Genomic DNA, 13,902 nt, shown 5'->3' on the forward strand with positions numbered 1-13,902 from the left:
TGTTGTCTCTCATGTTCACAGCATGAAATATCATTAGCTGTGGAATTTAGTAACCAGAACAAGTTCAACCAACTGTTGCGTAGCGATGGGCATCGTCATGACCATCCCCTCACAACACAGGTAAACTTGTAATAGTATCAAAAGCAGCAACAAAGAGAACAAAAACATGCATAATAATAAAAAAATAATAAAAGCGCACAAAACGTCAAGCCATCAGATATACTTGCTGTATATCAAGCACAAAAAGCATAGACAAAACAATAGCATATGTAAATAAGCGGTGACACACAACACCATGTCATGTACTTTTATGCACTGTAAACCTGCAGCCCAAAACCCAATATACGGGCCTGTTTAATTTGTCAGGTTTAAAATCTTTAGCAGGCATCATTCTATTTTTTTTTAGAGCAAGACACAAATGTATCAGTTCTGCAAAGCATTTAACATGATGTTTGGGCTTTCAAAGAAACCCCTTTTCTATATTTTCCCTTTGGAATTAAGTTCTTTAGTTTTAGTGATGTTGTTATGGAGAAACCAGAAACCCCACCTTTAGAGGCCCATGTAGCAAGGTCATTCTGCATTCCACAGAGGCAAGGCCCTAATTTAAAAGGTCATAAATGTCAACGTGGCAGCCTACTCCATTGTTTACGGGAAAACTAAAGATAGCATCTCAGCAGCGTGACTTGAGCCAGCCTCTGCAGCTCTCCTAGCCCCCAGCTTCTGCCACTCTGAATTTGTCAAAGCCAGAAGGCCTTCCTAATTCCTCCTAACTCGCAATAATTCACTCTATTTTGTAAAATAATTTCTCCTTTTTAGGCGCTAAAAAAATTATCTCTATTCCCTGATTATTAAACTACATTTACTGTGAATAATTCACAAAACTTAATAACACACATACCAGGTTTTAGAATAAATGCTTGTTGCAATCCTATGCAATGGTACACATTTCATCAACCTTAAATTAATGAACTTCTCAGTAGGCCCAGCTGAAGTTAGAACCTTCAACCCTGATATTAAAACAAGCCGTTGTACTGGCACATTGACTCATTGAATCATAAGAAGGCACAACCTGTAAATATATATCAAACCTAAATGTATGTATTTACTGAAGCCTGAGACACTTTAAAAAGTACTCTGAATGAAAGAAAATACAGTTTAAACAGTGTTTTTACCCAAATTCGACTTTGATATTTCAGGCATTAAAAAATGAATGTCCTACAGTTTTCTTGCATAATATGCATTACCAGAATGTCTATTACATAACCCATGAGTCAGGCATTGGAAATAATAACTTATACTTTATAAAAATGAGCTTGTTTGCGCCTGCGCCAAGGGAAAATTGTACACGCGAATGCTTGTCATTTTAGTGATGCAACACAACTTAAATCAAATTTTAATGCTAGGAGGTCATAGTATGAGTATTAAGCTTTATAAATATCAAAAAACGATTTTGAAAAGCACTTATTTTTTTTAAATAATTTTTCCATGATTAATAATTTTCTTTAAAAAAAAATCCCAATTATTCGTTTTTGTGATAATTCCATGTATAAAAAGCAAGCTGCATCTCTTGCCTATCATTTTGGACACATTAACTCACAAGCCTAAGCGCATATGCCCAACTTGAAACGCGTCACATTTTTGCGCCACTTTCATTGAAAAGGACGGTTCTGCAAAATTCCACCCGTGTTTAACTGGGAAAGTGCTGGCTGAATGAACATTCCTATCAAATATACTGCAGCTGAAAAGTCTGCCTATGAACATCTAATACAATGCATCTAATGAAAATGCTGTAAATTTATTTACTTTTGCAAAAATAGATAATTTCGTTTTTGGGGCCTTATTTATACCTATTGAATGTGTTTCTAATTTTATCCTTTAAGCATTTAACGGCAGTTTTGTATATGTGCACAACTGCTCATTCTATAAATTAAAGAGCAACATATAGCTATTTTAGCACATCACATTGTTCATTTCTGGATTTTTCCTAAGTTTCTACTTAACATTAATTAACCAACATTTTGCTTAACAGACTGAAAACATCAGAAGACCCACAAACACATATTGAGCTCATTTCAGACATAGACAGAAAGGGGTCAAACAGACAATACAGCGCGCTTTAGCCATTTTTCATAAATAGCGCCGTCGCAATTTACTTACAGGAGTTGCACTAATGGGAAAACCACACAGACATTTAAACACACGTTTGACTTACAAATCAATACTCAGGACAGAAATAAAGAACAGCTCACAGACTGTACTTGAACCAAACCATTTGCAAATACTAGTTGTAAGTCATATTTACAAGAAACGCTTCTCAATAGTGTTCCAAAAGGCTGCATAAACAGCCCAACAGACAGATGTATGTCCAAGAAGTAGTGAATGCGCTCAATTCACTAGCTTTGCCTAGCAGAACACCAAACAAAATCGTTCTGCATATCTTTATTCATAAAACTGCGCAGAACAAAGTATCCTTGATTTGTATTATGTCATATTTTAATTCCCCGGGGATACAAAATCACCAAGGAAGAAATATGTTTTTTTTAATCTAACCTATTTAGATATTTCCCACACTATGGTACCTTCCAAAAAAGCAACACATTTTTCCATGTGAGCTTACAAACAGGCATGCCAAAAATACTGCGGAAAACGCAAGTATTATAATCAAAATGGTGCTTAAGGTGTTTTTCGTACGTGCACCGTTCAGCTAAACCAAATGGAGAAATATCTCCCCATTACCTGCCTACACAAATTGCAATTCGCATATCCAAACCTATACAAACTAAAAGTTGGCCAACACAAATTTCAAAGTTCCAAAGCTACATTTCCAAATTTGCTAAGATCAGGCATCTTATAGCTCACTAATCTAGCTTCAAACTTCAAGGGGTTATCTCTACCAATACACTCGCAAATATACGAGACCCTTGGCTATGGTAATTGCAATGACCAAATCAAAAACCAAGAAACCAACCCCTCGGCTTTGGTAATCGCGATAACCAAATTAAAGACCCAAAGAACCAAAAGGCTGGGAGCGACCCACTTATACTTAATTCTTATTTTTACTAATCAAAACGTTATCCAAATTCTAACTGTCAAGTTCTACATGACCAAACGGTCTTTTATAATACTCACGCCAAAAGGGTTCTCAAGCAGGAGTGACATCATGTGTGGGATCAACATCAGGAAGATCAGAAATATACTGGGCTGCATAATCAAAGAATCTCCAGAATCCCTGAGCACAGATTACCTTCTTGGTAGAATCCTGTTCTGTCCTCCTCAGTAGATTTCAGTCTCCTGACAAGATCACTCCCACAGAAAGTCACTTCGCTGATGAGCCACTCTGTTGGGGCGCCAACTGAAGTTCCGGGGATTTTAGGACCCCAGCGGTGCCAGGGGTAGCACCCTATGACTTCGGGTTATCCCTATCTTGGACCACAGTGCGGTACTTGAAATTTTCATTCTCATGGTAATGTAACAAAGAACTTGGCAAAAGAAGCTGAAATATGAAAAAGACATCTTTATTAAACTCAAATGAGTGAGACTACGTCGCACAGAAGCCTTAGCAACTGAATGAGGCAGTCTCCAGAACAAAAAGCAGTCTTCTCTTTTATACAGAATATTACGCTTTGGGCAACACCGCCCCTGTTTTACAAGTGGTCATTCACATATTTTGGCTTCAAAGAAAAGGCAGAGTCATGATGACAATCCCGCATTTCAGTTTGTTCAGCCCTCAATCATTTAACCCAGCAAGGCTCAGAACCCTCATCAGATATCAGCAGACCCCAATAAAACCGGCACCTCCTGCTCGTAAAACAAGCCATAAAGTAGGAAACAGAGTCAGATGTGAAAGAGATTAGTCAGGGTTCGTGTGGGAAGAAGGAATTTATGGTGCCTCGGGCCCTGATGCTTATCCCAGTTGGCCGCAGTAAAAGGAACCGGCCGGACAGGGCTGACCTCGGGCAGTGGAGTCAGTTTGCACAGGTCACAGAGAAGTCACAGAAGGTGTGCGTGTCCTTTATGCCTAGGCATGGCCTAAGCACACAGCCTATGTGAGGGCAACCACAAAAATGGCTACTGTTCTAATATGGAAACCGAGGGTTCAATATGTAGTATTATATATATATACGGTGAATTCATTGGTTAAACATGACGAAAACACCTGTACATACCGCATTTGTCATTTGCGGTTTGTTGATACCAAAATCGGCAGGGTGGGGGCCTGCCTCCAATGTGGTTCCAAATTTTACAGTACCACAGAAGGGAAGGGAGCAACTGGGAGGGCGGAGATGGTAACGGAGGAGGCGGGGACAGATGTGGGGATGCTGCCAGTTGGTGTTGCAGCCTCCGCCTCCTCAGGGAGGTCAGCCTCGGACCCGTCGGCGTCGTAGCTGCTCTCGCCTCCAGACAGGTCCTCCAACTGACTCCCTTCGCCCTCTGTGCCACTGGCTCCTTCTGACTCCCCAGCACTGGTGGCACTGTCGCTGGGTCCCTCCTCCAGGTCCATGCAGGTGTCTCCCTCGGTTGCGGATGAGGATGCTGTGGGCAAGGAGAAACCAAAATGCATCAGTCACCTGTATACATCTGACACATGAGCACAAGAACAATTGGTCACAGTGCATATCAGGCAATTCATCATGAGTAATAGCTAGATAAATCTGCACATATATAAGCCCTGTACTGCCCAGTTGGTAGACCCACTATGCCACTTGGACACTAGGAAAAAAAGAACACAAAAGGCCACAACTTGAATGAGAAATACACTGAGAAGCTAGTGTCTGTGAACCGGTGAGCACAGCAATACAATGAAGTCATACCACCTCGTGTTTACCCTGAAAGAAACAGTAGTGGTGCACCCAACGTAAACTGACACACCTCAATACTCAAGGTGTCACCACACTCAGAGACCTGTAAGTACTTTGGAACACTAAACGAAAAAATGTTGCTACCTTGGGACTCACAATACTTTACACAATCTACATGTTTTGAATGTGCCAATTCGCCATTTCGTGAAAAGAACACTCATGTGCCTGTATGAAATATGTCGCACAAGGCAGTGCACACAAAAGTACATTTATACTGTCATTGAAGAAGCTGGCACCTTTTCTAAGAAAGCGGTACCAAAGGGGGTGGTGATGGATGGAGCATAAGAACCAATCAAACACTCACACCCAGTCAACAGATCTGGGTTTGATCCATCACCGTTCTTTAGCCCACTCTGCCATCACAGTTCAGACATGGCCATATGCAAGCTTCCCAGGACTGGTTTCTGGCATTCCACATAGACACTCACCCACATGACAAGGAACATTCACACACATCAATGTCCATGAGGTCGTACACATCATTTGGACACTCTCACCACACGGCCACTCAACTCATACACATCTGTGGGTACAGTCACCTGTCACACCGGGGGGACCACTGAATCACCTCAGGACAATAGGAAAAAAAGCCACCAAGGATTTGCCAGGCTGAAAGTGTCATGCACTATGCATCGAAAGTCACAGTAAGCACAATGCAAGTGAGGAGTGCACACAGGAACTACATCATGCTCTGCATGAGAGACATCAGCATGTCCCCCCCCGGGACCCACTCAACATTGCATGTCTGTCCCACCTGGACGCAATATTGACAGTCACACAAAAGGTGCATAGGCAAAGGTAGTGGACTCAGCACTCACCTGCTCCCCTGGTCTCCCATACAGCTTGGTGTACTGTGGGAGAAGGACGTCCAGCAAGGCCTCATTTTCCTCCTGGGTGAATGGCTGGGCCCTCTCCACAGTACGTGACATGGTCCAGAGGAAGCAGAGACAGCAGCAGTGTGGTCGACTGGAAAGTTGTGCAGGCAAGTGCCCTCTCATGGGTTCTGGCTGCCTTATATCTGTCTTGCTGAGGGGCATTCATTTAGAGGAGTACATAGTGATTGGTCAGACTCATTCGCATCCTACGTTTACTCCAATCCCTTTAAACATACACCAATGACTTTAAACATACACCAATGACAGCATTCGCATTGTTCAAATTTTGAGCATCATGTCAAGTCAACAACCACTTTGCAACATTGTATTTTGTGGCCAACTGACTGTTCCAGGACACATGATCGACACTTTTCAACTGAAAACTCTGTCTCCATGACAACCAGCATGCATTTAGGGCCTAATACTTGTCCCTTATATGTCCCCTATGTAATTTTGAAATCCACACACAGGTATGGTGCGTTTCACACGTACCCCTACGGCACAAGTACAATGGTGAAATGAAGCGTACACACGCGATGATAGCGGGTGTACGGTGCATTTCACGCATACCCCTACGGCACAAGTACAATGGTGAAACGAAGCGTACACACGCAATGATAGCGGGTGTACGGTGCGTTTCACACGTACCCCTACGGCACAAGTACAGTGGTGAAACGAAGCGTACACATGCGATGATAGCGGATGTACGGTGCGTTTCACACGTACTCCTACGGCACAAGTACAATGGTGAAACGAAGCGTACACATGCGATGATAGCGGGTGTACGGTGCGTTTGACACCTACGGGAACGCACTAGTTGACACGTACGGGTACGTACTGGTAGTACAGTGCGTTTCACATCTACGGGTACGCACTGGTTCACACGTATGGGTACGCACTAGTAGTACAGTGCGTTTGACACCTACGGGTATGCACTGGTTCACACGTACGGGTACGCACTAGTAGTACAGTGCGTTTGACACCTACGGGCACGCACTGGTTCACACGTACGGGTACGCACTAGTAGTACAGTGCGTTTGACACCTACGGGTACGCACTGGTTCACACATACGGGTACGCACTAGTAGTACAGTGCGTTTGACACCTACGGGTACGCACTAGTTCACACGTACGGGTACGCATTTCACATGCTTACAATGGTAATACAGGCGCACACATGCCAAGAATGGAGGGCTACGAGTCGCACAAGGATGTCCATCAAGTACTTGTCATTGCATACTGTTATGTGCAGGCCCTAGGTGTGGCAGCCAGTGATATTGTACAGGTCATCTCATCTAGTTGCACAATTGATGTGTGATGACCTGTGGACACATGTCATGTGTGATGGGGCACAATGTGGCACACATCACCTTGCCACTTGCCACGTGTGTCTGTAGTCCAACTGTGTCATGCACAGCAGCAGTGTGATGGCACAGTCATCACCACCCGCACCTGTATCCTGATGCCAGGGACAGGGACACTCTATCAACTGACATGTCACTATCAACGTGCCCGTTTGTGACTATGTCAGGTGTGTGTCATGTGCTCCCATGAGCTTGATGTCAGTGCTCCGTCAACTGCATCTGCTGTTGGTGCATCCAACATGGGTCTGTGTGGAGATGGGCATGGGACACATCTACGCACACCATGCCACATGTGGATTCCCACCGCTGCAGGGTCTGTGTGCATCGGACATCATATTTTCCCAGTCATACATGTCTGCGTTGTCTCAATGGCTATGTCTTTCTCTTGTCACGTGTACCCCTTCATCGCAATGTGTTTGACATGTACATTTGACATTCCTTGTGACCTGTGCTTGTGCCTTGCAGTCAGCTGTGTGGATGAGATGACATCCTTCCAATGTAGCTATGTGGTTGTGTGTCACTCCGGTGATATCTGTGGCTCTTCACTCAGACTGGCCACCAACTCATTTCAGGGCATGTCATGTAGACTTGACAATCAACAGGTGTATCTGGCTTTTTGTAGGAGTGCCAGCAAGCTGGCATATGTGTCCTGTATGTATTGCACACACCCGACTCCATAGTTATCTGATGTGTATTAGCAGTGTAGCAGGTGCTATGTTCATTGGCAGACTCTCAATCTTCATTCTTACAAACAATGTCTTGCAGGGCACAGCCTGTCCCAAGAACAATGAGAGACTTGGGTGCCATGAGGGAACGTGCCTGCATCTGATGTTACAGATTCACTCAACAGTTGATTGAGGACTTGACCGACAGGCTGGCACCACACCTCCAACCGCGACACAGGTATCCTACTGCGCTGACCCCAAAAATGAAGGTGATGGCAGCCCTACATTTTTTTTGCCACAGGTACGTTTCAATTCACCATAGCTGATGTTGCTGGCATGTCACAGACAATGTTCAGCTGTGTCCTGCGTGATGTTTTAGCAGCCTTGTTGGAGCACCTTGATGAATTCATCACATTTCCTACTCCTGAGGAGTTGACAGATGTCAAGGGTGATTTCTATGCCCTGGGAGGGATGCCCCATGTCATTGGGTCCATTGATGGTACACATGTGGCTTTGGTACCACCACAGGCACAGGAACAAGCCTATCGCAATAGAAAACATTACCACTCGATAAATGCCCTTGTGGTGTGTCTTGCTAACATGCTGATTTGCCATGTCTGTGCACGATTTCCAGGATCAGCACACGATGCCTACATCATGAGGCGTAGCAGGGTGCCACAAATGATGCTGCGGCTGCACAACGAACGAGCATGTCTTGTTGGTGGGTATACTCTGTTTGTCCTGTGTGTTGCGGTATCTTTGGCTCTTACGGCATCTCCTGACCCACTTTTTTACATGATGTTTCCATGTAGGGGACTCTGGCTATCCCAACATGCCATGGCTGCTGACACCTCTCCGCAACCCAAGAACAGCTGCAGATCACCGGTACAACAATGCATACGGGCAGACCAGGCGAGTGATTGAGAGGACGTTTGGACTCCTGAAGAGCCGATTCCGGTGCCTTGACAAGACAGGCGGGTCCCTCCCTTATGCCCCGGAGAAGGTCTGCCAAATCTTCCCTGTGTACTGCATGCTGCACAACATGGCAGTTGAGAAGGCAGTGCCACTCATCCTGGATCCGGATGAGCAGGAACATCCACCCGTGGAGGATCAAGGGCTTGCTCACGAGGCTAGTGATGAGGAGGAGGAGGAGGATGATATCCGGAGTCAGCTCATACGCAACTTCTTCTCATAATGGTGAGTCACTGGGTATGAGTGTGCAAGCTTGTAGCATTGAGTGGCATGTGTTGCAATGTGTGTGTCCAGCTGACTGAATGCAAAGTGACTTTGATGTGTGTTCTGATGTGTCACTCGAGTGATGATGTCATACCACACAGTTTTGCGGAGAGACTTTCTTTGAAATTTACATGTGTCCAACATTGTTCATGTTTTGTAAATGTCCATGTGTGCGGCGAGAATTGTTTTAGGTGACTTCTTGTGTGTCTGTCATTCCCAGGTTTTTGCGCCTGTTGTCTGCTCGTGTCATCTTTGTCCTCCTGCTATTCCTCATGAGGATTGCAACGTGTGCTGAATCAGCGTTCCATGCACGGACATGTGGAAATGTCAGTTTGGGTAAGGATTGCAGCAAGGCTATTTGGTGGTGGTACGGGTTGGGAATGTGTGGGCCTGCTTCTGTGCATGTTGTGGTACCATGCATACATGTCTTCTCACCATAGAGCATATAACATGTAGCATCACTCCCATGACATGATAGTCACCCTTCTTGTCTGTCATCTGTGGTGGAGTGTGGCGTCTGATGAAGGCATCAATGTGTGTAAACCTTGCCTCTGAAACATTGCGGATGCTACGGGTGGACATAGTGTGGGACATCACAACAACAGGCTCTATGGGGAATTGCAGCCTCTCCGTGTGCAGCAGGATGTGTTTGGCTCATCTCCTTGACTTGTGTGTCAGTTCATTGGGATTGACATCATCCGTGTCGTGAAGGGGGGTCCAGTGTATGTCCCACATGTTCTGTCAACTGACCTGTGAGTCTGTTCACATGGATGCATTTCCCTTTGTGTGTGTATGTGGAATAAAGGTTTTCAGCACAATCCAAAGTGCCTCATCTCTGTCACTGCAGCTCTCTTGCCAGTTTGCATGCGTCATCTATGGCATACTTGTCAAATATTGAGCATATGTGTATGTGTACTTCGGCAACATACATGCAGTTCTTCATGGCTAATAATAACTATTGTGCATGAAGTCCCTGGTTGTGTATGTATTTGTGCACACACAACACCTTTGCATGCTGAGTGTGCAACTCAAACTGCCTACACAGCGCTGCCCAGCCTACCAGACCCTGTCAGGACAACCAGGTCATGTGCCTCCTACTCCACACCAGCTCCGTCCACCAGCACGCCATTGGACTCTGTTACTTCCTCAACACAACAGGCCCACACATCACCTTCATGACAGTAACCTGGACATAAGCATCCTCAGCACACGACTTCTTAATTGCCATCTCAGACGGATACTAGATCACCCGCAGGGACAGCACCAACAATCCCGGAGGATGAATTGCAATTTATTCACAAGTACACCCTCAGAGTCACAAATATGGGTTTGCAGCAACTCCCTGGCAACCCTCAGAGTAACACTCATCTACAGATATCCAGGCCTACATCCACAATTGCGCTAAGCCATCAACACGTACATCTGCATGCACGCCCTCACCTCGACAGGCTACATGTGGCTGGGGGCCAGTAACTTCTGGCTGGAGGAGAACCACACCACCATCCATCATTGGTCCATCAACATTTTAATCGACGTCTCCGACAAGCAACACACTGCCCCACACCCTGCTAATGATCCCCCAAAGATGCTTGATGTAAGCTACCACAGACAAGCTGTGTGGGACACTCAAAACAACACCAATGCGACACCCTGAAACCTCACGCACTGGATCAGCAACTGATCCAACAATCTTGCCACATTGACGGACTTTCCTGTGAAGCACAACAACAGTTAAGGCACCTGGGACAAGGCAGACCTACTGGACTCCTACAGACCTAGCCGGACCCTTGTGCACACCTTGCAACACAAAGAGCCATCATTTACCTTACAGGCCTGGAAAAGACCACACACAGACATCACCATATCATCAGCAAGGACAAGTGGAGATCCTTCAGATAGTGCAGAGACACCAAAACACACGACATCAAGAGCTCATCAGCATTGTGAGTGAACTGACAGCCGATCTCCATCCAAGACATCCCACCCTTGCAAGGCAGATGACATCCCTTGCAACTTTGTACCACTGCTAGCTCATGGCCATACACTACAGCCTTGGCACACAGAGGCAGACAGCACTATTATCCACAGGACAAACCCCCCTCAGGTTCTGGACTCCCGTCAACAGCAAGTACACCCCCTGGCTCATGTGCACCATCCACTCTGGCTCTCCATCAGGCCCCTTCCCACACAACATCTCAACCACATCATTCCCCATCCTTGAAGCCCACGTCCAGCGCGTCCTGAATGTCTCCTTTGCGTTAGCCACATTCCATGGGTGCTGGAGGCATGCAGAGACCCAGGCCCTTTTTAAACAACAGACGGCAGTACCGCAGGATCTCCTGGTACATCACCCTGCTTCCCTACCCAGCAAATGTCATCCGGAAGACACTCAACAATCAACTGACAAATTTCCTCCACGCAACCAGCTCCAGGCAACCGGCACCAGTCCATATTCCACAGTAATCACACCACTGCAACCGTCATCATTGTCACCACCAACAACAACTTTGCCCTGCTCAACAATGGTGAGCCCACCCCCCCTTGACCTCTCAATGGCATTGTACACCATGTGCTACCACACTATCAGCTCACACATCTCCAACACTGGTATCCAGAAGAGGGCCCAGGATTAAATCAGAAAGTAGCTGACCAGCAAGCCCAGGGAGTCGGCCTCCACCCTGCAGCATGTAGTACACTGGGGTCATGTGGCCCATGCCCCAGGGCTCTTCTCTCAGCATGACGATCTTCAATGTCTCCATTACCCCCCTCTCCACCATCACATGCGCACACAACCTCATCATCTTCTCGTATGCCATTGACACCCAGCTGCTCCTCAACCTCACCAAAGAGCCAGCCATTGCCAGATCCAATCTGAGGATTGTCCCCTTACTGCTGGGTCAACTCCTTGTGTCCCACTGGTCTGGGCACTGCAACAGCACCCAGTGGCCACGCACGCAAACTGGTGTTCATCATAGAACCATCGCTCACAATTACCATGCAACTCACCACCATCTGTACCTCATGCTGCAACACCCTCCGCATGCTGCAAATGATCGACAAATAGATCCACTACAAGGCAAGACAGACTGCCCCCCAGGTCCACGACACCAGCCGGCTTAGCTACAGCACCGGCCTCTACGTAGCACAACAGCAAAACTGCAGGAGAACTTGTCCACATCCAGGGCGCATCCGCATACCTCATCTTCAATATCCCCAGCCACATCACCGTCCACCTGAGATAGCTAGAATGGCTCACTGTCTGCTGCTGGATCACCTTTAGACTCCTCAACCACACTCAGGAGGCCGTCCACAACCCCAGACCCTAAACAAACCTTGGACGTCTGTCATCCAACACCCCGTTGGCCCAACTCCATGCAGCCCACCTTGACCTGGCCACCATTCATCACATCCACATGAAAACTGCATGCAGGAGACAGTTCTCCCACCTCGCCAAACAGACCTGGGACTCCCTCCACGGGCACATCAACATGACCCATGACCTCTACACCTTCATGATACTCTTCCAAATTGGTCTGTCTGAGCAGTTTTGCATGCCCCCCCCCTCAGCAGCTTGAGGCCATCACAGGTGAGTATTGGGCTCCATGTCTGTGTTTGGTGATACATTCAGACACATGTGTGTCCTCGACCGGACTCAGATCCAAGTGTATGGATGGCTGGAGTTACTTCCACACTCAGGCATACTTTGACAGATCCCCACACGTATGTTGTGGACTCATGCTAAATGACTGCAACATAACATTTCACATATTAATTATTTAATTATAGCTCTGTGGCGTGATTTGTGCACAGAAAAAGGTGCAATGCAGGGACCATAGAATCCAAAGTTCACAGGGGGAGATGGGATCCTTGCCATTTTAAGTCATCAGAGTCCAGACCACAGTGTTTGGCATCATTGGTCAGACTCTGACCAGCAGGTCTATGTGGCAAATGATGTCAGTCAATGAGGTGATGCTGTCGCACATGAAGGTCAGGTGCCAGGCCAGGTGACCTGGGAGATGTGGATGTGCCGCTGCCTCTCACGGTCTTTTCCGTGGACGACCCACCTTCCTCAGGGGATCCTCAGATGCAGGCCTTGACGATGCTTGGGACGCTCCGTCGGACGAATCCTCCTCCTCCTCCCTCCCTGTGGCTGGTGGTGGTCTTCGCCTGGTGGCACAGGGAGGGTTGCTCATGTTGTCGGCGATCCGACAGAATGAATGGCTTATGTCCCTTTGCACCGCCAGGAGCTCAGCCAGTCTTGCCTCCATCCGTCCTTGGTGTTCTTGTTGACTGGCGTGTTGCTCGGCCTGCTGGTTCTTGATCTCTGTGAGGGTCACCACTACCTGGCTGAACTCCCTGGTGTCACGCCGGTATGCCTCCATGATGTTGTGTATGTGTGACATACCAGTCCCTTCAGCTGGCTGGTCAGGTTCTCGCCTCTGCCTGCCTCCACTCCCACCACCCCTGCCCACACGAGCCTGGCCTGCCGTTGTGGGCACATCGGGTCTACGGGACCCCTGAGGGATGGTGGTGGCGGTGTTGTCTGCCTCCTCCTGGGTGCCCGACGCTCCTTGTCCCTCCTGGTCAGACTGGCTCAGTTGTTCACTGCAGGCAGAGCTCCTCGGTGTCTCCTGGGATGTGGCAGGAATGGGGGTGGTGGTTGGCACAGATGGTCCTGAACCAGGTTCTGCAGGGCCTTGGACACCAGAGGGTCCAGGTCGGTCGGGGTCATCCACGGAATGTTGAGAGGCGTCGCTGCCGGTGGGATCAGGTTCCTCCCGGGCCAGGAACTGTGAATCTTCACCCCCATTGTTGGGGGTAGATTCATCACGTTGCCCTGTGTGTGAGAGACAGACAATGTTAATGCTGTTTCATGCAACATGCATATATCATACACATTCAA

Source organism: Triturus cristatus, chromosome 1_1 (assembly GCF_964204655.1).
Source record: "Triturus cristatus chromosome 1_1, aTriCri1.1, whole genome shotgun sequence".
Lineage (NCBI taxonomy): Eukaryota > Metazoa > Chordata > Amphibia > Caudata > Salamandridae > Triturus > Triturus cristatus.